Below are 24,424 nucleotides of genomic sequence, written 5' to 3'. Positions count from 1 at the left end.
ATCAAGTCTCGAGTCTTTGAGGTCCAAATCAAGTCTCGAGTCTTTGAGGTCCAAATCAAGTCTCAAGTCTTTGAGGTCCAAATCAAGTCTCAAGTCCCTGAGGTCCAAATCAAGTCTCAGGTCCCTGAGGTCCAAATCAAGTCTCAAGTCCCTGAGGTCCAAATCAAGTCTCAAGTCCGTGAGGTCCAAATCAAGTCTCAGGTCCCTGAGGTCCAAGTGAAGTCTCAAGTCTTTGAGGTCCAAATCAAATCTCAAGTCCCTGAGGTCCAAATCAAGTCTCAAGTCCCTGAGGTCCAAATCAAGTCTCAAGTCCCTGAGGTCTAAATCAAGTCTCAGGTCCCTGAGGTCCAAATCAAGTCTCAAGTCATGTCTTGGTTCTATTTTATCAATAGGTTTTTGTTTTCAGCTAGTTTTTATTGTAATTAACAGTGTATCAAATGATCAAATCAGATTACTTGTACTTTAAAATTGCCTAATAAAGCAAACAAAATATAACATAAATATTTACCATTACTTTTCAACTTTTTATACATGATTATCTATTTGAGTTGCTGTACTTTGTACTGTACTTTGCTGTATTTTGAGTAAATGATCAACAAACTCATGGTGCTGAGTATTTTTACTTAAACAGGGATGCAAACAGCTCGCTTTTCTGCGCCTCTTTTTCACGTCAGTTTGGGTGACTTGGGTCTGAGAGGGTCTGATTATAATTTCACAAAGTCACCTGAAGCCATTCTATAGCTTAATGTGAGGGACAGAAGACTATTTACATCATTAAAGTTTACAAAAACTCGTTTTCCCTCCTCTGCGGCTGTCCATCATTCTCCATTCAGTATTCAAACAGCGCACGCGCCTCGTCCGGTTACAGCAGGATGCACGGTAAAACTCTCTCCAATATGATATATTCACATAATGCATGATATGTAGATAAAAAAAGGCTGTGGATTTGCATAAAATGACTTTATTTTGTGTATTTGTATTTTATGTTTGTTGCTGTTTTTAAACAACTCACTACCGTGTGCCTGCTAGATCACACATCACAAGGACTATGAATCGGCATCAAACGCACAATAACTGGAATTTAAAACTGTGAAGAAACAAATGATCAATAAACTGTCAGTTGGACAGATAGACACTAGGATTTGTGCGCTCGACTTTTCTTCGCTTTGTGCCGTGAACTTTTAAATGCGCACTTGAGAAAGCTGGTGAAAACCTATCTCAGGTCCACAGTGTCAGATTAGGCAATTTAGGTGTTCTAAGTATTGAGTCAAGGAGGGCAAAGGCCTTAAATCTAAATGAATTTGCTGATCTTTTTGCAAAAAAACCCCACAAAAATCGTAGAATACAGTTAATGTGACTGATTCTGAATATGTAATGCAAATGTAAAAAATATAATGGAAATGCAAATACATTGTTGAATGATTGTAAACATGGTATTTTGCCTGTTAATGCTTACAGTGCAGTGCAGAAAATGATATGACAACAATAAGGTCTAAATGTAACTGGCCCCTCTAACAGTACAACTGGCCCCAGCTTGGCCCCCCCAGTTGAAATGGTCTAGAACCGCCACTGAAACTCTCCTGCCTGTATCTTTCTAGTAATCCTGAAGACATTGGTTAGTTACTTCAGGTGTGTTTCATGAGGGTCCCAGATGGCAAGCAACCATCGAAACAATGTTAAATCAATTCTAATTTGTCAATTTTAACTGCGTTGACTCAACAATCAATTTTGCTCCCACAATTAATGTTGAATTTTTTTTTAAATGCAGACTTGACCTTGCTGGGCCACTCTGTGCCTAAACCAGGGTCTTGGTGATCTGGATAATTGATGATAGACGATATGCTTCTGCCTATCTTGTTATGGAAATGTGAATGTACGCAGAGCGGCCTACGAACTCCTTGTGAGTCTTGAAGCTGACTTCTGCCTGATGAAACTATCTCCAATAAAATTTTCTACCATGTTTTCATCAATCATATCTGGTCCATGAGTCTTTAAGTGTAAATTCCTCTACAACGGCAAAAAGCGGGTACACTGTAAAAAGTGAACAGTTGGATCAACTTAAATTACTTCAATTGGTAACACAAAAAAAACAACGAAGTTTTCTCAACTTAAATTATCACGTTTTATCAACTTCATTTCACTAGGTCAATCACACTTATATTATTTCAGTTCATTCAATCCTATTATTTACATTAGTCTAACTTAATTTCACTGCATTCCAACTTAAATATATTCATTTTTCCTACATTTGGATTAACTTAAAAAATTACTTAAACTGGTAACACCTAAAAAATAAGTTAAATTCATATATTTTATCAACTTAATTTCACTAGGTCAATCACACAAGACTCAAATTGCTTTAGAAATATTTATTAACATTAATTCATTTTATATGCTAACAGTATTTTCCATATTACAAACTTTGAGAAATCATTACAAACTGTTCATATTTGTTGTGTCAATGAATTTCATTTACTGACAGACTTAACATCCATTCCATTAACAGTCTTTTTGCAAAGCTGCCTTTGCACTGCATTATGCTCAAAACTGAGCCACTAATATATTTATAAAAATAAATATGAAAACATAGAGGTTATGCCCTTAAATGAGCCATCTAAAAACAATTAAAGCAGGGATAGTTCACCCAAAAATGGTTCAAGTTGTTCCAAACCTGTTTGTAACCCAGCGGGCACCTTGACGTCAATTTAACATCAATATGACATCAACATTGATGTCAAAATGATGTCATGAAATAGGTCAAAAGTGAAAGTCATATTGACGTCAAAGTGTCGATGTCAATTTGATGTCAAGATTTTGACCTCTGCTGATGTCATTTTGTCAAACAAAAAGGTTAAATGCATGGCCGTACACTTATTACCAGCTTCACTTAAAGCTAACCAGATTTACTTTATTTAATTTCCGGTTTAATGAAATCATATTTTGTATTTTAAAGACACCATGATGGTGGTTAGCGTTTGCTTTAGTTGTGCTCTTGGCCCTTGACTCTATAATATAACATTTTCTTAAAATTGATTAAAATAAAATAAAATGACTTATTTCTTGACGTCATTTTGACATCAAGGTGCCCGCTGGGTTAAAAAGCATTAGACTACCTGAAAAAAAAGAAAAAGAAAAAAAAAAGAGTTTGAAATTCAGTTTATTCTGTGGAATCAATGCTGATATTGAGAATTGTGAAACCATGATATTGTTACTGTGCAGTAAAATTGAGATTTTGGTCATATCGCCCATCCATATTCTTTGGTAGATAGCAGAAAAGGTTCCCACAGTTTTACATACAGAATGTATTTTTTAATAGTGTTCACCACAAGTAATAGACTACATTGTAACCAGAAATAAGTAGCCTATATAAATGGCTGCTATTTTGCATAAGTTTATTTGTAATTGTCAGAAAGAAAGAAAGAATGACAGAGAGGGCAGAGATGAGGTTAGGAATGTAAAGTCAGTAGGCCTGTGTAGTTTCTTCATTCACTGTGACCTGTACCTGGGTGGTTGACATATTTGGCTAAAAAAAAGTTTTTTTTTTAAATCTCAAATGTAAGTCATGGAACTCATTGGGTTATATTCTACCAACTCTTATATTTCCAAATATATATGTGGTCTTGTAGATTTTGTCCTAAAATTTACATTTATTCACTAGTTTACTGTCTTAGTGACTAAAAATGTCATATGGTGTGACATGAATGTTATTGTGTATTAAATTAAAAAGGGGTATAATGTGATAATGTAAGTCAATTTATCCTGATTCTTTATCATTACTATATAAAAGTATAGCATTTCTTATGTGCAAATATGTTACATTTTGCATTATTTTACTTTATCATCACTCATAGACAGACGTTTACTTGTAATCTTTCAATATACTTCAAATTAATTTGGGAATACCTTGTTATAAAAGTACCACAATGCTTGTAACCTTTGCTGGCACTATTCCCCATCTGTCACATTGATGATTTTATGATTAATAACCAAAAAGCCTTAATATCTTTCAAAATTCTGAATGTCACACCAAATGACATGGTGTCACGCCATATGATGTCACACCACACAACAATCCGTATGCAAAAATCTGTATTAGCTGCATTTAACAAACAACCCAACCTAGTTTGACAAGTGAATCATTGTTTCAGTTACAGCAAAAATCACAAAATTGTTTAAAACAGTGAGTTCTACTCAAAGTAGCAAAGAATCATATGCTTATAACACATGCATTAATCCACTTACTGTATTCATTTGATGTTGCACTTTTTATTTTAATCTGCTGAATATTAACTACATGAATTCTAATAATCTTTATATTAAATCATTGAACATTTTTTTTTATTTAATGCATAAATTAATTTCAAAATGAGGATGAGTAAAACAATGACCGAACAGCAAGCTGATGTATCATTTCCTTGTTCTTTCTTTATTCGCATTATCTCGCCATATACTGAAATCTACCTCAAACTGAAAAAATAAATAAATAAATAAATAAAGGGAAACATTTGTGTGACAAAATGCTGTAGTTTAACATGGATCCAGCTTGAAAATGGGATAGTAGGGATACACCAAATTGAGTTGGTGTATAGCCTAGATATTAAATGTGTACATAATATAGTATCAATATGTGTTAAAAGGACGAAATATTCAATAAACTTAACTATTAGTTATAAAATATGTATCTAATAGCATTATTTATGTATTTAAATGCAATTCATATCATATAGTGTGACAAAATAATCATATGGTGTGACAAGAAAACCCTGTCACACCTTATGATTTTGTGTCACACCATATGAGGTTTCATGTACTTAGCATGACATTAAGCAATGTGCTTTTATGCTAACATGCTAGAACCATGCTAACTACAATATGACAATATAGTTTTGAAGGTAATTTTGACTGAAAAGTAATTTCATTTGGGCATTTTTGTGTAAAATGAGTCACACCAAAAGACAGCGCAAAAGGGAACTGAAGCAGGAGTGCCGGATATACTTGATTTTTTTTTAAACATGAAGAGAGAAAACTCGCATTGAAACTTTCAGTGTCCTTCTGAGGTGCTGTTCTTCCTCCTGAAAGAAGGAGGACCCCCACACCCCAAAGGTCTCCAAACAATTGCCCGTTTAAAAAAAGGAATATGGCGTCACACCTAATGATATCCATTTTCGGGACAAAATGTTTTAGTTAAGGGCTGCTTCAAAATATTATGCCTGAACTTTTAGTCAAGCAGACTCACAAGTAGACATCTGGGATATCAATATATGATTGAATAAACAGAAAATGAATTCATTTTCTTGTTTTTATTCAAAATCTAAATTTGTGAAATGTGCTTGGGACAGTCACGCCATATGAGCTTATTCTGGTTTGGCTGAAAATTGTGAAAAAATAGAAGATTAAACCCATGAATGCTCTGTATGTCCATATAAAACAGCACTTTCTGAACAATATCACCACAGTTTTTGATATATTTTTCTATAATTTACTTAACATTGACACATTGGACCAAAAAAAGGCCATGTCATGTCAACCACCCACCTGCACTGGATGGCCAATTTCACATTTTTGTGTATTTTCAAAATACAAAATACTGTATTTGTATTTAAATACATTTTTTTCACACAGTATTTTGTATTTGTATTTTAAATACATTTCCTTGTCATGTTGCTGAAATGATGTACTAGCAAACCTTATTTAGCATTACATATCGCTAGAATAATTACTTGCATACTGTAACGTTAGTTACCGTTATATTATCTTACTAGCTATTTATAACTTATAGAAAGAGTGCAATGTTATGAAGTTACATTACATGTATTGTAAAATACGTAATGATTTGAGGACCAAGTTTGTAGTCAAAGTATATTGCAGGCCATAGTCAATGTAAAGCATATTGTTGATGTTTCGTCCCTATACCAGTGAATGTGCGATAACTGTTTATCCGCCGTCATCAGTGGCCCTGCATGTTTACTAGCCTGCGCGTTCACAGCAGACTCTGTTGTGGGGGAGGAGCTGTGGAGGGAGGGCTGTAGCGCAGCAGAGAGCAAGCGGGAGTGACCTGTAAGCTGTGCTTGTTCAGATTTTCAGGCTAAGTCAACAGGCTTGTTCGACTTGAACCGGCGCTGCACAGACCGATCGGTTTATGACATCAAAGTACCGCGAGAGCAATTCAAAAGCATATAGGAGCCGTCTACTTTCTATCCGCTCTCGCGGTACTTTGATGTCATTCACCGATCGGTCTGTGCAGCGCCGGTTCAAGTCGAACAAGCCTAACGTTTTCTAAAAACTCCCTATACTGCAGCTTTAATTAGGAAATCCTCCACATTTAATTTCATTTTATTTCCTACCGTATCAGAGAGAAAAGCAGAGGCACACTGATCTGCCAGTCATGGGTCTTTCACTATGTTTGCACAGTGATGCATTTAAAAGTTAATGGCCAAATGGAGCTTTATAAAAGTTAACATTGTTATTGCTATTAAATATAACATGGATAACATTAAATACATATTTTTTTATCAGATTAAATGTTGATTATTAGTCAGTCAAATCCCTTTATCTAAACCTCTCTACTTAACCATCTGTCGTGCACACCCAGCATGTTTGTGGTTTTTGAACACTTTTTACTCGTGTTTGTAGTTCCTCCTCCAAAGCGCAATGGGTTGTGGGCAATATTAGCCTTTATAGTGTGCACTGCAAAAAAACTTTTTGTTTCTTAAATCAAATTCAATTATTACATTTTTTTATGCCACTGTCCGGAGACCTTTAACCATCTAGTCTTTCATAATCCAATCAGATATAATTAGATTTTCTTAGAATCTTTGCATCAGGATATGAAACCGCACTTATGCATATTCTTAAATAAACCAGTGTTTGGTTCCCCCTGAGGCTCTTTTCTCATGCTAAGCATGCGTCATATCTGGATTCATCTTCAGCTGTAATTTATCACTGCAGTAATCGTGTGTTATTGATATAGCAGTCCTATCATTCCACAGCAATCTCCAGTAATGTTGTGACCATCAGATTGATTTTATGAACACATTCTGCACAAAAACAGTTTGAAATACTCTTATTATTTTAGACACTTACAGAAATCAAGAATCAGCATATGAAACTCAACATTGGTGACAATCAACATAATATTCAGATAAACAGACCAACTCTGAACATAACGAAACAAGCTACCCTTAATCCAAGGGCATCTTCTGTTTGGAGTTGTTGGTGGGGAATTCTTTGTGAGGTTTCTGGTTTTGTCATTGTTATCAATTAGTTGAATGCACTATGTATACTGAAAATCTATGTTCGTGTTTGAAACAGCATGTTTCTAGTGTTAATTAAATGGCATGTTTCTTCATGTTTTCAAGTGGCATTGCTTAAAGCCCATGTTGCAGGTTAGAGTACCCAGTAAGCCAATGTATAGAAAAATAATGTAGGAACTAGATTTAAATATAAACATATACTTATAAAACGCTATTTAGGCTTCTGGAGTCGTTTTTGTGAGAAATTTTTACTTCCGCATTTGAAAATCGCTTAAACCGCCGAACCTGAAGTGACGTAACATGAGGTAGAGCGGTCAAAGAAAATCGACTAGCGAATAGGAAAGCAATGGATCGCAATGACAGCTCGGAAAGCTGGGGGAATTGTAGCCTAAATGTTTACTCGTATGATATATATAATTCATATATAATTGATATATATGATGATATCATATAATTATGAGCCTGATATGAAGCCAAGTGAGCAGGACAGGCCAGGGTTAGACAGAACAACGGTGAGTTGTGGTGTGAGGAGAACAGGGCGAGAGAACAGTGTTAGCTTATAGATGTATTCACGTTAGCCGACGATATGTATAACACTATGCTCAGATCACAATACTGTACAGATTATTATCATCATGTATCAGGCAATAGCAAAGCTAGTACTTAGACCCTTACCTGCATGTGTTGTGTGTGTCAGCCATTAGGAGACAGTTTCCAGAGGAAGAGGGACTTTATAAAGGCTTTGAATTGACCCATTTGGTGACGATGAATAAAAAAATGATCACAATCACAACTGTCTTACTGTATAAAAACTTTATATGTAGAAACAGCCAACACAAACATTAAAGTCGGTTTGTACAGATTGAAAATGAATTATAGAACATAATATATTATATTTATATTAATAATAATAATAATAGTGTCGGCTGCAGACTAATAACAAACACGTAAATGCATTACATTACAAGTTTATGTAGGATATGTTAATGAATTAAATTAAGACAAGGCACATTTTGTAAAACAGATGTACAATAAAGTGATCTCTGACGGATCCGTGAGCGTCATGTTTCCCGCTGGCGGCCGAACCACATGCTGAGGGCGGACCGGGCGACCCGATGAAGAAGCTGGGACAGTGTGCACATATCGCCGGGATTAAGTTATTATCATTCGGTCTATAGTGAACGCTACACACTACCGCGTTTTTCAAAGCAGAAGCATGAAGTGAAGTCCCGTCTCTTACCCTGCACAAAACGCACACTGGCACGGAAGATTGCACCGTCCTTTTTCTTATTCGGAAACCTGTGGACTCGATGTCTTGACAGGCCATAATTCACAATCATTTACCACGACGATGATTAATTGAAATACAATAAGCACAGAAAACACACTGAATCATGACCGCTCCTACTGAATACCAACCTATCTCTGCACTGAGCGCGAACGCAGAGGCAAACGACTACCTCATGTGACGTCATATGACGCGTTGGTGGAAAAAAAGCGCTTTTTCAACACGGTCAAGGAAACGGTCACGTTTTCTATTAAATTTGTGCCCTTATGTCTTGCAAAACAATTTTTAATCCTGCATTTACTTTTCATATGGTATTTTCATACAAGGTTATAAAAAAAAAAAAAAAAAAAACCTGCAACATGGGCTTTAACATCTTTGATTTTATTTCTTGTCAAAGCAATTGTGTTCACATGTACAGTATATGTGCCTATCATTTATTAATGTTTGTATTTGTGTTTTCTGTTTCACAGCTATGTCTTCAAAGGTTTTAACCAAATTTGAGTATCCAGAAATATGATTTCTGAAGTATTTTGTATGCATGTCCTGATGTGTCATATTTTGCAGTGTTAACAATGCACTAATGTTAAGATTGCACTGTGTTAATATTTTTCAGAAGTACCCTTTTCTGCTTTTTTAGAGCAATTCTGGAGAAAATAGTTCTGCTAGGGAAGGCTACTCTCATACAGGCAAAAAAAAAAAAAAAGATAAAATTGGAACAACTTAAAAAAAAATAATAATACAAAGTAAGAAAGTTAATACACACATCTTTGCTGAAATTTATTGTGCTGTTGTTGTTAACAAGCCATGGTTAATTTGCTCTGCCTTAGGATTGCAAGTGTCCTGGGAGGAGAGGGTGTGATTGGGAAACCCACTGCTGAAACTTGGCCCTGGTTTGTCCTTATAGATGAGGTGTTGGGACAGAGGCATTGCACCAGCCCCCTGTCCTCATTGCTTCAATCCCTGAGGATACACCAGAGCTGAGTTCAGCAGTGGGTGCCCACGATGAGGAGGAGCCAGGGGCAGCACCACCAGCACCCGCACCACCAGCAGGAGCACCAGCAGCAACAGCACCAGCAGCAGCAAGAAGGTGGCAAGACAGAGAGGATGAGTTTTTGGACTTGATCAGAGAAGACATGCAACTACAGAGGGAGGCAGAGGCGAGGAGAGCACAGGAGAGTAGGGAGAGGATGGACAGGCTGTTTTCTCTTCTTGAGAGAATGATTGAAAAATATATATTTTTTCTATATTCTTGTCTAACTTTTTTTCACTTATTTTTTAAAAGGAAAGAAAAATTCTGTACATTATTTATTTGTATGCAACTTTTAATGTGTAAATAAAAGATAAATAATTTTTCTGGACATTGTTTATTGTTTAAATGACAGTCATAATTTATACATATTTAAATTCCAAATGAAATTGGTAAATGACAAAATCATTTGTTCTATAGGCTATGTAAAAGTACTTTTCCCAACTATTGACAACATACGTTAAACATATCAAAATCAACATAACCATTTACAGTACATAAAATAAGAAAAAATGATGTAGACTTTTATTGAGCTGAGCAGGGAGACCCTGGTGGTGCCGCTGGACCGGGATGGGCTGCCCCTGGTAAGGCCTCTCTGCTGACATCATCTGGGATGGTCTCCTGAGTGTTTAAGTGCATATTTCCACTATCCACTAAGTTGTCCACCAACAGGTTTGCAGGGCTGACTCAATCGACGGCTCCCATGTCACTGAGGTTTTTTTCAGAAAGAGTATATTTCTGGAAAAAGTACTTTTAATAACTACTAATACCACATTGGGGAAAAACTACTCGTCATATATTAGTTAAGCAAAATTATCTTGTCAAATTATCTAATGTACATAAGGTATCAAGAGTAAAACTAAAGGTATGTATTCTGCAGGAAAAAACCCTCCTTGACTGGGTTTTTATGATGGTTTTGCATTTATATAGGCTACTACTGCATTACTGCATATGTTGCATTTTACTTCCGAATATTTTCAAGGTTGTTATATTTAAACTATATACTTTTGTGTAGTTTAATGCAAAACAATGCATCATATTGTAAAATAACATCATTTTGTAGTGTTGCTGTCTAGTGAGGGAAAAAAAGTACTTCAGTAGGTTACTTAACATTTGTACGTAAATACTTAACGAAGTATGTAGTTCCGAAAATTAAAGTAACAAAATGTAGGCCTATTGTCACAATATTAACAAATTGTTGCTAACTTCAGCTGCGTCCCATATCAAAGGGCGCATCTGAAGCACTCGACCGGTCTAACCTACGGAGGATTGTTCTCGTCACCTGTGACAGCTGCCGATGATGAGCGGGAGTAACGTTTGCACTGGACTTTTTTACATTCAACTGGGTTTTATATTCAAACAGGGTTGAAAACCTGTATGTTCACCATGGTCCATTTGTGTATATAATAAAAAGAATACACTAGCCTACAAAATCACATCAAGGTAAGATATAAGTGAACATTTAAAACATTTAAAAGATCAGCCCATGGTCTTGGCTAAGCCGGAAATACATGACGTAGTTAACTGACAAGCTGAGCCATATCGCATTAATTATCGCTGGCGATACGTCCGCGATATTAATGCGATATGGCTCAGCTTGTCAGTTAACTACGGCTCTTTGTAGTAAATGCCGCTCCATCTGAAAGCAGGTGATGGTGATTTACTACTAATCAAGGAACCGGCTTTACTGACGAGATGCGCATAACAATATCGCGATTTAAATCGCCCAGCCCTACACTAGGCCACATAAAACCAAAGCCTCTAGAGGCCACTAGACCACGATGGGGCTTGTAGGACAAGGCACAGTAGGTAATGTAGACCACAGAGACGAGACCGCTTATGAACAAAGTGAAATCTCATAATTCTAGAGAAGTCATTCAATGTGACGTTTAGAAGGAAAAATATCACTCATTAGATGTACATTGAAGCAGCAGTGGATTCCATTAACCATTAACATAATCCACCCCCCTTAACGATGAGGTTGTTTTTGGCAGGAGGACAGAAAAAAAAGGAAGGATGTAAAAAGCATGACCTTGGTCTGGCCACTTATAAACAAACTCTTTCCTTTCTATCTTGATTCTTTTGGAGAAACAGAGAGAAGTGAGTAAGAGTACTTGTTTTTTACACTATTTACAGACAGTCACATGATCACTGTAGCACAAATTGTTAAAAGATGCTGTTCTAGTGCTCACATATTTGTGGACGTGTCAGGGATTCGTTTTATTAACAAAATATTCTCAAAGTTTCCACTGGAGTTTGTGAAGTGATGGAAAAGAGAGCAGGCGGATGATAATGAGAACATTTTTGAAAAAGGAGAAAGTTTGTACACTGTATTAGGCCAAATTGGAGGAGTTTTTAACTGTGCATGTGCGTGCATCACACTGTAAGTACCTAATCAGATAATTATTGAATGTTCTCGCAAATGTAAAGACAAACGCAATTCCGACTGTATCTGTGTTTACATTTAATGTTGTTAACATGATTATGCTGCTATAACGTTACTGCAATTCCCTATGTAATTTGGTGTTAGTATTAGGCAGGGGCGGATTAAGGCATAGCTAGGCTGCAGTCTATAGGGGCCCACATGACCAGGGGGGTTTTGCAAATATTTACTTCAATATATTACAAATGTTACTGGATGGAGGTTTTAAAATAACAGGCAATTAATGAGCGCACAGCATGCATGACAGATCACCTTCAATATCACGAAGATTTGGCATTTCAATTAATACAATTATTATAATTATTATTATTATGCTGCTTTTATTATTAAATTAATATAACAGTTCATTTTCCCCACAATTATTTCATAGCTCATCATCTGCAGATAAAGATTGGAGAGATTAGATTCAAAAACGAATTGTTTAACACAAAATACTTCTCTTCTCATTTCACTACAAGAGAAATAGTAAGAAAATAAATGAAGAGAGTTAGACTATAGTTAATTGTTATCAGTATCATGAAGTAGATCCGTCTCTTGAGGCCGTTTATGCAGCATCAGAGGCAGAAAATCTTGATCAGTACTTTCACTTTCTGCAGTGAATAATTGACTGGAGTTTGAGTTCTTTAGCATACACAGCTCACCTTCATTTTTTAAAACGTAAATATTTTGACGTGACATTTTTCATTTGTCATCAATTGCTCGCATTCACACTTAATAAAATAATAATAAAATACAATTATAATAATATAATATATTATACAGCTATATGTTCAGTGGGTGCACAATGGTATCGCAAGTGATAAATGGTGCATAATTTAGAGGTAAATATTTACAGTAAAATCCGCTTATAGAGAGCTGATGTGTCACCTCATTTAAAAAATCAGAGACTGAAAATCATCACTTGAATAGGCATTATGTTAGTGATATTCATTTTATTGCTAAAATGTATGATGTTCAACAGGTTGATACATTTGAGCCATGCTTATTGGGTGTTAATAATAATGAATTATGTAGGCTAATAATTAATGTTTAAGCTAATTTATATACAAACATTAAAATAAAAAAAACTTTTTTTTTTTTTTTTTTTTACATCATGAAATTGTATTATTTCTTTCCTGATTTGATGGAATATTGCAATCAATTGGTTAAATTACATTTTATGCAGTAATATATTGGGTCACCATGAACTGTAATCCATTATCAGCAAAAGTATAAAGGAAACAATATATGTTTTTGTTTTTATGCTTTAAACAACAAAACAATTCAACATTACAACAATCAAGGTTATTAACAAATGTAGCATAAATAGATTTGTTGTCTTTGGGCTGTGAAAAACTAATTTTACCACATTTCATTTGGGTTAATTATGGGCATATTAACTGATGTCAACACATCTCTACATAAGGACATTATACCAAAATTAATCAAAAAGTTGTGCTTTTAGATCAGTTTCCAATCCAATAATTATTGTGCATAGTGCATGCACCCATTATTTAAAAAAAATTTAACGAAAAAATTACGAAAAAAAATCCACAAAGAATTTATTTTCAAACTAAAGTTTAACCAATTGATTTTTAGAGTATTATTTGGAGGAACCTACACTGTAAAAATAAAAGGTGCCTGGAGGAACCTTTTGGGGTTCTTCACTTTTCCACACCGGCGGAACCGTCTGTAGATCCTCTAGGCACCCTTTAAAAAGGGGCGGTTCTCTGAGGAACCACACAGGTTTCCTGAGGAACTCTTATATTAGGCACTGTTACCCCTTTTCCACCAAGGCAGAGCTGGTGCTGGTTCGGAGCCAGAGCCTAGTTTCAAATCGGTTCTTTGTTTTTCCACCGCCAAAGCACCAGCTCCGAACCAGTAAAACTGGTTCTTAAGCAGTGCTCGAATTGAGGGGGGGCTGGGGGGATCCGGGACCCCCCATAAGGTATTAGGGACCCCCCATAAGAAATAAAAAATAGAATTAGGGGGGTCCCTCAGATATTTTTATTTTAGTAAAAATAATAATGACAAATCTGATTAAATGCATGCAATGGATACAGTACATTTCGTGAATTGATTATTTACAATAATTTATTTTAAGTTTGTTTATAGCTAGTTGTCTCTTTAAAATGTAAACGCCCCGCCCCACATCTAAAGAGCGCTGTGCGCGCGCATGACATCGTTGACTGACAGGATTGTTTGTTTGGCGCCGCTCTGGTGAAGCTAATTTTAGCTTTTTAAAAAATGGAGAAAAATAAACCTCCACTCCCAGTCGGGAAGAGAAAGCTTCTTACTGACTTTTTTGAGGGGTAATTGTTTCTCTCTGTATATCTTTCTACTTTATATCTGTCCACTCCATGCTGGGGCTTTTGTATTCCTTGCATAAATTGGAAACACTTAGGCTTAAGTTACTAATTTTTCATTATTAATAGTCCTCCTGGTTCTACAGGAGTGCTAGAGATCTCGATGAAGATGGATAAGTAACTTAAGGGTTAATGCCCGACGAGGTGTCCATTGTCAGGTATTAATGCGCGTCGGACGGTTGCCTCCGCCGAAGTCCATTAATACCTGACAATGGACACCTCGCAGGGCATTAACCCGCTTATACCATGGTCACTTAACAAATAACACATTTTTAAACCATTAGTTTATATTTTAATTAGTTTACAATCGAAATCTAAAGGCTGTCATTGATAAACGGACCTTATCTGAGCCACAAAGTCTGATATTAAATATAGAGTCATTTCAGCCTTAATAAGCCTGTTAACAAGCAGAATCACTGAAGGAAAGAAGAGGACAGAAAAAGAGACGAGCAGAAACACAAGAACTACAACTGACTTCAGCCACAGTCTAAGATGCTGTTTGTGGAGTTGTTTAATCCTCCTCTGCTGAGATCTTCACAGATTTAATGTCTCCTTTTCGCTTCAGTTGATTTCATCTTAGACTGTGTCTGAAGTCAGTTGAAGTTCTTGTGTTTCTGCTCGTCTCTTTTTCTGTTCTCTTCTTTCCTTCAGTGATTCTGCTTGTTAACAGGCTTATTAAGGCTGAAATGACTCCATATTTAATATACACAGGTTTTGCGGCTCAGATAAGGTCCAGTTCTGGTTTATTTCTTTGCTCTTGGCTGACATGTGGCATTGCTATGGCCTGCTTGTGGCCCAGATCTGGCAAACAGGAGTGAGCCGCCCAAGTGTCATCATTCCACGCTGCATGTGGGTCAGATCCGCATTCCACAAGTGCGGGCCGGATCTGGGCCGAAACGTGTTTTCTACATTTCTATGTAACACATTATATATAGTTATGTTCAGTTCTCCATTTCAGTTGTGGCAAAAGAGACTGAGTTTATATATATATATACTAAGTACACTGTAAAAAAATTCTAACCTCCCTAACTCAAAATTTTCTAGTGACTGATAACATCTAAATTTTTCAATTGGCCCAAGTGAAAATCTGTACATTATAAAATTTAATTTACAGAATTTCACTTGGGCCAATTGCAAAATTTAGATGTTATCAGTCACTAGAAAATTTTGAGTTAGGTAGGTTAGAAATTTTCACCCTTTAAATCTATATTACTTTATTAAAAAGAAGAATTATATATATATATATATATATATATATATACACAATTCTTTATCCAGCGTTTTTAATAAATAGTATATATACGCATATTATGATCAAATATACTGTATATTTTGTATAAAGTGTATATTGCGAGACTAACCAACCCCCCGCCCAAAAAAACTTGGGGACCCCCCATAAGACTTGACTCAATTCAAGCTCTGTTCTTAAGTAGCACCAAATCATTGCAGGGTCTAGAACAGAGCCAAGAAAGAACCGCTTGCGTCAGGGGCTGGGGGCGGGGTTACCGTGACCAACAACACGAATAGAAACTTGTGACCGCCATTTTTAAATAGCAGCTAGTGCAGCTCGATTATAATATCCGTCTATGTAAGTTACGGCGAGCTGCACGAACGCGTTGGATTCCGATGTATTTTTGCAAACCCATGAGCATCCATAGTATTGCAACGTCCGTTATTGTTGATGGCTTGTTCGAGATGCATCGGAGCGGCGGGGACCGATCGGAGCTGCGGGAGTGTTTGGAGAGCATACGACTCCTTGTGCTTTTAGATCGCTATCGCAGTGCTTTGATGTCATGCGGCGATCGATCTGCGAGAAGCCGATGCATCTCGAACAAGCCTGCCGTGTTTGTGTTTGGCGCTACCGCACTAGCGGTTGCTGGGCAACATGAGACGTATACAGTGACGTAAGATCTGGCTCTGTTGTGGCTCTCTAGCCGGGGGAAAGGCAAACCGGTTCTTAGTAAGCTCGTCAGTCGAACCAACTCTGAACCAGCTTTGGCTCTGGCTCTGAACCAGCACCTGGTTCTTGTTGGTGGAAAAGGGGTATGTGTGGAACCACTTTGGGTGCCTCCAGGAACCAAATTTCATTTTTTTTATATTTAATTTCATGTTGTTACTTTGGTTACCTTTTACTTCTATTAAAATAAACAAATTGAACCAAATACAATATAAGAATTGTTTATTACATATTTGATATTCATTTTTATACATACACTTCTATGCACAACGGAAAAAAAGCTAACTATAGATTGATATCAATGAATACACAAAAAAATTGAATAATACATAAGCAACATGAATAATCAACCATGTATATACAATAGATAAACAAGAAATGACATCTCAACAAAATGCATGCATATGTTGCCTAATGCATATGTTCCACGACATAAATCAATGTAAAAAAAAATACATTTTGACTAATTAAAAATGTCCATCTTTACTTAACTTTAAACCATTTGTGTTTCAGTCCGATGGTAAGTCTGACATCACTTTTTCCAAGTCCAAAAGCTCTATCAGATGCCAAAAACAAACAACAAACAGTGCTAATATGCACTCATTGTGCTGTAATATTCCTGAAAATTATTATCCTAACCTTTATCTCTATACTGAAATCTCTGATTGTTAGTTATTCAGCTATTTTGAATCATAAAATGTTGAAGTCTGGGATGCCGTTAGACTGGAGACTGTAATGTACACTATGGCTTTTGAAAAGCTTAAATGTGTGACTTGAATCAACAGTGTTCATACTGTAAATGGTTGTTGAGTATTCTCATGAAACAAGATAGAGGAAGTAGAAGTAGAGGCTTCGACCCGGAAACAGTATTAAGGTGCAGCACAATGATCTGTTGTTCTGTGAATGTTCACTGGTGAATTCCAGTCATTTCAATAAGAATCCACACGATCAGCAATTTCGTTTGTGGTAAAAAATGTCACTATGGGACAAAGTTGGTGTGAGGTATTTAAAGAGTTAGAAAAGTGAAAAGGTACAGCAGATTCGTTTCCCGTTTGTTTTTCCTCTTTTCTGGTGGATGGTCCTTCAGTGATTTTCAGGTCTACAGGAGGATTTTTATTCATGTTCAATCTTGTATTTCAGCTTACCGAGATCCCTGCAAAGTACAAAATTTACTGTTAGTAAGGTTATTAATGTGATAGTTGTGAAATTTAAATAATCTCCTCAGCCTTGTGACGTTCCAAACCTGTTTGACTTTCTGTCTGTGAACCCAAAAGCAGTTCTCAGGCATAATGCAACCCCAGTCACCGTTCGCTTTTACTGCATGAAACACAAGCAGAATTTTTTTTTGTAATTCATTCATGAAACCATTCATATGTACACTTGTCTAGTTCAATTCAATGCAACAATTTATGTAAAAATGGTTAAGCTCCAAAAATGTCCCAGAAAAGATCCTAAAAATAATCAATGAGTTCACAACTCATGTGTTATGGGTTGTGTTGTAAGTCTTCTGAAGCCATACAATAGCTTTTTAGGGCCCAAGCACCGATGGTGTGAGGACCCTCTTAGAATTGCTCTGTTTAAGACTAAACTTGAAGTTATAATTCAGAGTTAAAATGTAGCCTATATTCAATATATTCAAATGCAAATGATAAAGATATAAGAAAAAATGCATTATTTGTGAACCACACCTGTGATATTATTTTTCTGAGTAACATGAATGAGATTTGAGAGCATGAGGGAAGATTTTCAGAGAATAACTGTTTAAAAAACACAAGTACACAGTCAAACAATACAATTTCACACAGAGAAAGTTCATAGTAGAGAATGAGGGAACATGTAAGTTAGGCTAGTAAGTAAAGTTAGGCTAAACAAAAACAGACCAAACTATATTAACCTGCTTTTGTTATTCATAACAAACGCCAATGACAGCAGGAATCAGCTTTATAGGCTATATCAGCAATTTGAAGACAGTTGTACAGAATATGTTGAATTGAATGACTAAATCAATCTAAGACAATAAGTCAATAATTTGCATTTGTTCATTAACACAACGTAGTTAGCATCGCGGCTAAAACCTTCATACCAGATACTGTGCGATAAACGAGTGGTAAACACTGTAAAAACGTAGTAATGTATAATAAATTTAGTTTATATGCGTGTTTGAATATATAGTGAGTACTCTGTATTATTTATATTTATTTGGCGAGTTTACAAACCTTGTAACAGAGAGCCGAACAAACGGTGGAAGCTTTGATGAGAGGAGCCGTTACTTTCAAACCTGATGACGTCAATCAGCTGAGCTTTGTTGCGCGCGAGCAGTGCGAGCATCACTGAAGCGACGACATCAGAGGAATAGCAGCAGTTTCGTGACAGAATAAAACTTTTCTCCTCCTGGTTCTCTTCTTCATATTATTAATATTATTATTATTATTTAGTGTTGTTGTGTAAGATTTAAATTACTCAATAAAATAGGCTTATACTAAATAAATGCAAGCTACCCAAGTGAACAAGACGTAGGCTACTGTTAAATGTATTAAAAATGCATTAAAGTATATTTGTATTGTAGGTCTACTAAAAACACACTCAAGTACATTTTTAATACATTTAATAGTACGTCTTTTTCACCTGGGTATGTATACTGAATCAAACTTAAGTATAGCCTATAATAATAATAATAGGATAATACTAATCTTATTCTGGCCTCACTGAACCATTGGGTTCCTCCAGATGCTGGCTTTAACATAAGAGATCTTCCAGGAACCACTTAAATGTTAAAAGATCTTCCAATAACCCTTTTATCGCATTCAAGTTCCTCTATTTTCCCCCAAAGCACTTCAAGGTCTCATGGTAATGAAAAGGTGACTCCAGAACCTCTTAACTAAATACAAAGTGCTTAAAGGATCCCATAAGTTCCAGCAAGAACCTAAAAGTTTGTCAATGCTCCTCCAGTAACCCTACTATAGGAGAAAGAGCTTTGAGGCACCTAAATTACATTCTGAAGTTCCTTGAGTATCCGACATGATATTTGAGGCTCCTTTACAGTGTACACTGAAAAAAATGTGGAGTGACATTTACTTAAAAAAAGCTAGGCAACTTTTTCCACACAGAAAGTGCTTGTAATCTTTACTCGGGCTATTTCAATTAGTAATTAATTGTAAAAGTAATTAAATTGAACAAATTATAATTGAGAAATAATTAATCAAATTAATTCCTTAAAAGTTAACCATTTAAAATGAGTAAAATTTACAAAATATCTTTTATTGCCAACATTGAAGACACCTGATGTTAACAAGCAGAATCACTGAAGGAGATAACCATAATTAAAGTCACCATTGTGGAGATCAGTGTGTGTTTTAGTTGGGCTCTTGACCCTTAAATCATTTACTTTAAGTTTTGTTAAAAGCACAGCCAAATGAAACTTAAAGTTAATAATTTAAGGGTCAAGAGCCCAACTAAAACACACACTGATCACCACAATGGTGACTTTAATTATGTTTTTCTCCTTCAGTGATTCTGCTTGTTAACACTTAAGATTATATATTTTGTCTTTTCTGGCAGTTGTAACAGTGTGTTTGTTAAACACATATGCAGCAGCAAAGAAAACTAAAGTGAAATGATATCAGGTGATGATGGTTTCCTGTTGATGGTTTTATAATCATAATGAAGTATTCTGCTCCACTGACGCTTTTCAAATCTAACAATTGTGTTCCATTAATATTGTCACACCACAAAACCTGAGTTACTGCAGTATGAGATACAGAAGTACTATAAGAATCAGTTAGAAGAATTTTATAAACTTAAGCACTAAATGATAATTTTCTATGACAAACATCAATAATCAGCGTATTAATCTCAACAATGGTGACAATCAAAAGTACCTTGCTGCAATGCATGCTGGGTACCAGCATAGTCCAAAACTCCCAGCATGCATTGCAACATGAATAAATTATGCAGCTGAATTGTCCTATTATTTTGTTTAATGTTAAATATGTGCTTTTATTTTTTGCTGTTGTTTTTGTAGTGACATTTAGTAGCTTTTTTGTAATGTTCAGAATTGATCAGTTTATCTGAATATTTTTGATTGTCACCATTGTTGAGACACATACGCTGATTGTTGATAAGTGTGTGTGTCACAATATAGATAAAAAGTTTGTTTAAAATTCTTTGTTCAAATATTTTAACTGATATGTATAATATTGCTTGATCTCATGCTGCAGTAACACAGTGTTTCTGATGTTATTTTACAAAACAATTTTATTATACAAACTACATCAGTGATTTAGGCAACATCATTATGATTACAAAAGCCATCAACAGGTAACCATCATCACCTGCCCTGGCATGAGTAAATTTAGCTTTCTTTGCTGCTGCAAATGTGTTTGACAAACACACTGTCACAGCAGCCAAAAAAGACTAATTAATATATTAAGAGTTAAGAGTCCAACTAATGGAAACGCTAATCACTGTTATGGTAACTTCAAATTAAACATCTCAATAAGGAGTTCTAACAGAAATAAAGTCAGTCTGGTTAGTAATAAGTGAAGCTGGTAATGCTGTTTGTGGAGTTGTTTAATCCTCCTCTGCTGAGATCTTCACAGATTTAATGTCTTCTTTTATCTTCAGTTGATTTCATCTGAGGCTGTGTCTGAAGTCAGTTGTAGTTCTTGTGTTTCTGCTCGTCTCTTTTTCTGTTCTCTTCAGAGGTGTAAAGTCCAGGTTCAGAAAGTAAAAGTCCTGCTCAGAATTTTGTTCCAATCACCTGGATTTGCTAATTAGCAGTTTTTCAGCCAGGAGAGAGAACTAATTAGTGAAATCAGATGACTGAGTTCATGGGTGGAATAAACATATGGCAGGACTTCTACTTTCTGACCTCTGGACTATACAACTCTGGTGAAACTACAGCAATCAGTTACTTTTTTTAACACATAATAAAAAAAAAAAACTAATAAAAAAAAACATTTAGTCATGCTGCAGTGCATGCTGGGAGTTTTATACTATCCTGGAACCCAGCATGCATTGCGACATGAATCTTTTGATTGTCACCATTGTTGAGATTCATATACTGATTGTTGGTGTCTGTGTGTGTCTGAGTCCACCAGGAGTTCAAACTGTATGTTATTAAATAATAAATGTTAAATAAATGAAAAATAAATAATAAATAAATGTTATTTCAATATCATTCAGAATAACTGATTACAGAAACATTGCTGGATCTCATGCTGTAGATTCACAGATATATGATAAATAAATAAGTATTAAATATGTACTTGGTTACTAACGTAACCTTCAATTGGTATGCCACTGGACCAAGCCCATGAAGAGGCCATGCCCATTGTAGAATGGGATCTGATGCCTATGGGGTCTGCTCCCTGGTTCAGTATGCCTGGTACTTGCGCCGCTCTTAGCGAGCGTATAGGTTGGCGTGTGCCCATAACAGAAGCTACTTGCCCATGGTGTACAGGTTGCTTGACCTGAGACCAACCTGGCGATTTATATATGACACCACTGCCATATTGTCCATCCGGTCCAGGACATGGTGTCCCTCCAGGCTCAGGAGGAAGGTTTTACCATACCATTTAGGTATGGTACATATTAGTACCCTTTTGAAGGGTACTGTCCCAGCAACAGCTTTTGTACCTTTTTTTCTGAGAGTGTAGGTTGGAGGCATCCGTCATGACCACCTTCCTCCTCGAGACTAGACCCATGCTTATACCAGACTGGTACCAGCTGGTGTCTTTCCAAGGGGCCAGGGCTTTGCCACAGCCGCGGTTTACCCTGATACGCAGGTGGCCAAACTGCCACGTGTGGGCCGGGACACTGGGCTTGAGCCAGCGCTGTGCTGAAGGGGACGCATACGCAGTAGGCCTAACTGAAGTACTGACGATGCGGAGGCCATAAGGCCCAGTGCCCTTTGAAACGTTCTGAGAGGCAGGTAATAGCCCACTTTAAATGAAGCAGCTAGCTGTTGAATGGAGAGAGCGAGGGTTGGTAACTGTCGATAACTGTTCCCAGGAAGGTTATACTTTGGCTGGTGGACAGTACACTCTTGGAGAAGTTTATCCTGAGCCCAAGGCATTCTAGATGGCTGAGAAGCCAGGACTTGTGACTCTGTAACTCGGCCTCCGACTGGGCCAAAATGAGCCAGTCGTCGAAGTATGTTCAGAATGCGCATTCCCTGCTGTCTCAGGAGGGAGAGAGCTGCATCCTTCCTCCATTGATAATTTAGTAGGAAGGAAAGGCTGCTTTATGTCCCTATAGGGAGAAGAAATGTCCTGTTTTTAGAGGCTGCACCGGAATTTCTTTGGCTGATTGGTTAGAGGAGGCGAAAGCCAGTGTTCGTGTTCAACACTTATCCATTGTTGATAAAGCACACTTCCTGTATGATAATTTATAAGGGGAAGCTAGGGAGCAAATCAAATTTAGGCCCTCTGAAGATAATGAGAAAGTCGTTCAAATACTGACTGAGCTGTACGGCTGCCCTAATTCAGATTGTTTAACTAATTCAGATTGTTTAACTAATTCATATTGTTTTAAAACTGTTTTTTCAACCAAGTTTTTTCAAACTGACTATTACATATTGGCTCAATAAATGACTTCCAAATAATTATCCCCATGCAAAAGAACCTGTATAGTAATCTTAGCTTAAAGTCATCAGTTAAATAAAAAATATATATTCACCTGACATATTTAATTGTTTTCAGTCAATCTATCTTGTCAAAGTGAAAATTCGGTGTTGGCTGAACAAGTCCTACACCAAAAAAAAAAAAAAATGTTTTTTCCTTGTTTAATATAAGGTATTTTTTAGCAAAAATGTAATAACATAATATCCAATAACACACTCAAAAAAAATGCTGGGTTGTTTCTGTAAACAAATTGTTGGGTTGATTGTTCTGGGTCAAAATGTTGGGTTGTTTGGGGTACTGTAAACACTTTATTGGGTTGCTAATGCTGGGTCAAATGAGTTGTAAGGGGGTTATTCACAAATAAACAGCTGGTTGGGTTATTTTGAACCAGCAACTGGTTTATTCTTTGCGGAACTTTCTGGATCTTCATTCAGACTCGAGGAGCACGCCACACGGGAGCAGGCAGTGTTTTATGGTAAGTTAATAATGTTTACCAATATTTTTAAAAAGTTGTGGTAACAGCAAGCTAATTTCACTGTTCAACATACAATCTTTAATATGGAAGTGTGAGGGGTAACGTATTTATTCTCTGAAACATCAAATAGCCACAGCTAGCCGGTTAGATTTTTTTTTGACAAAATGCCACATTAAATCTTTAATTGTAAACCAGCTAGGCCTATATCAGCAGCCTTTTTGAAATATGCAGGTTAAATTGTAAATTCATCACGTAATTATTGATTCATTGTGGACGTTGTGTATTTAAAAGTGAGGAAAGCATTTTGAATGAAATCCATACAAGCGCAGTATGTTTTTAGTCCCTCACAGGGCTCGCACGTAAAATCTGCGGGAAATTAGTCTCAAGGCTAATATAGCTAGTGAGTTGTGTGTGGAAAGTCTGCTGGCATATTGTAGAAATGCTCGTCAGAAGAAGCGACTGGGGTAGGTCACAGCATACCACGTCTCCTCCTGCGTGTGTCTTCTGTAATGTCTGTCGGAACCAGGATCGTTCAGAAAAAATTTAACTGAGGAATAACATCACAGTACGTGCCGTCACATTGTGAACCGGTTAGTAGGCTAGAGTAAAGGAATTTCCGCCTGGATTATTTATTGTCAATGACAGGCGCCAGTTTTGAGAAGAAAATAATTAAGAATGATCGTCAATATTTAAAAGTTTAAAAATGTAGACTTACATGATACCCTACCAAGCATGTCATCTTTCATTTTATTGTGTAACATTATCTAAGCGTGGCGATCATCAGCGCTGCCGGTGCTGCCAGTCAGGAGATTAACCAGCAGCTTTGTTGGTTTGCTAGTTTTAAAGGTGAACTAAGTAACTTTTTTACCTTAACCGAACAGCTTCGGAGTCATTGGAATAGTTATATGACTTTTTTCAGTTTGAATGGTGGTTGTCTCGCACCCCCTAAGCGCCTGTGAGCCAAAAAACCACCCTTGCAACTTTGGGGCGGTGGGCCTCAGCGTCAGGAAGTA

At 36.4% G+C, this 24,424-nt stretch overlaps 1 protein-coding gene across 1 annotated transcript in view; it reads left to right on the top strand.

Annotated features, from left to right (window-relative positions):
- Positions 1 to 11,649: 11,649 nt before the first annotated feature.
- Positions 11,650 to 24,424, top strand: part of LOC311291580 (uncharacterized protein) — a 38,595-nt gene continuing 25,820 nt past the window's right edge. Inside the window, exon 1 of the mRNA XM_084410667.1 lies at positions 11,650 to 11,668. The gene's annotated coding sequence lies outside the window, so the exon portion shown is untranslated. The remainder of the gene's footprint in view (positions 11,669 to 24,424) is intronic.

This window comes from Rutilus rutilus (assembly GCF_951802725.1).
Source record: "Rutilus rutilus genome assembly, chromosome: 1".
Classification (NCBI taxonomy): Eukaryota; Metazoa; Chordata; class Actinopteri; order Cypriniformes; family Leuciscidae; genus Rutilus; species Rutilus rutilus.
Note: the sequence above shows the minus strand (reverse complement) of the source record. Positions and strands in the feature narration are given on the sequence as shown.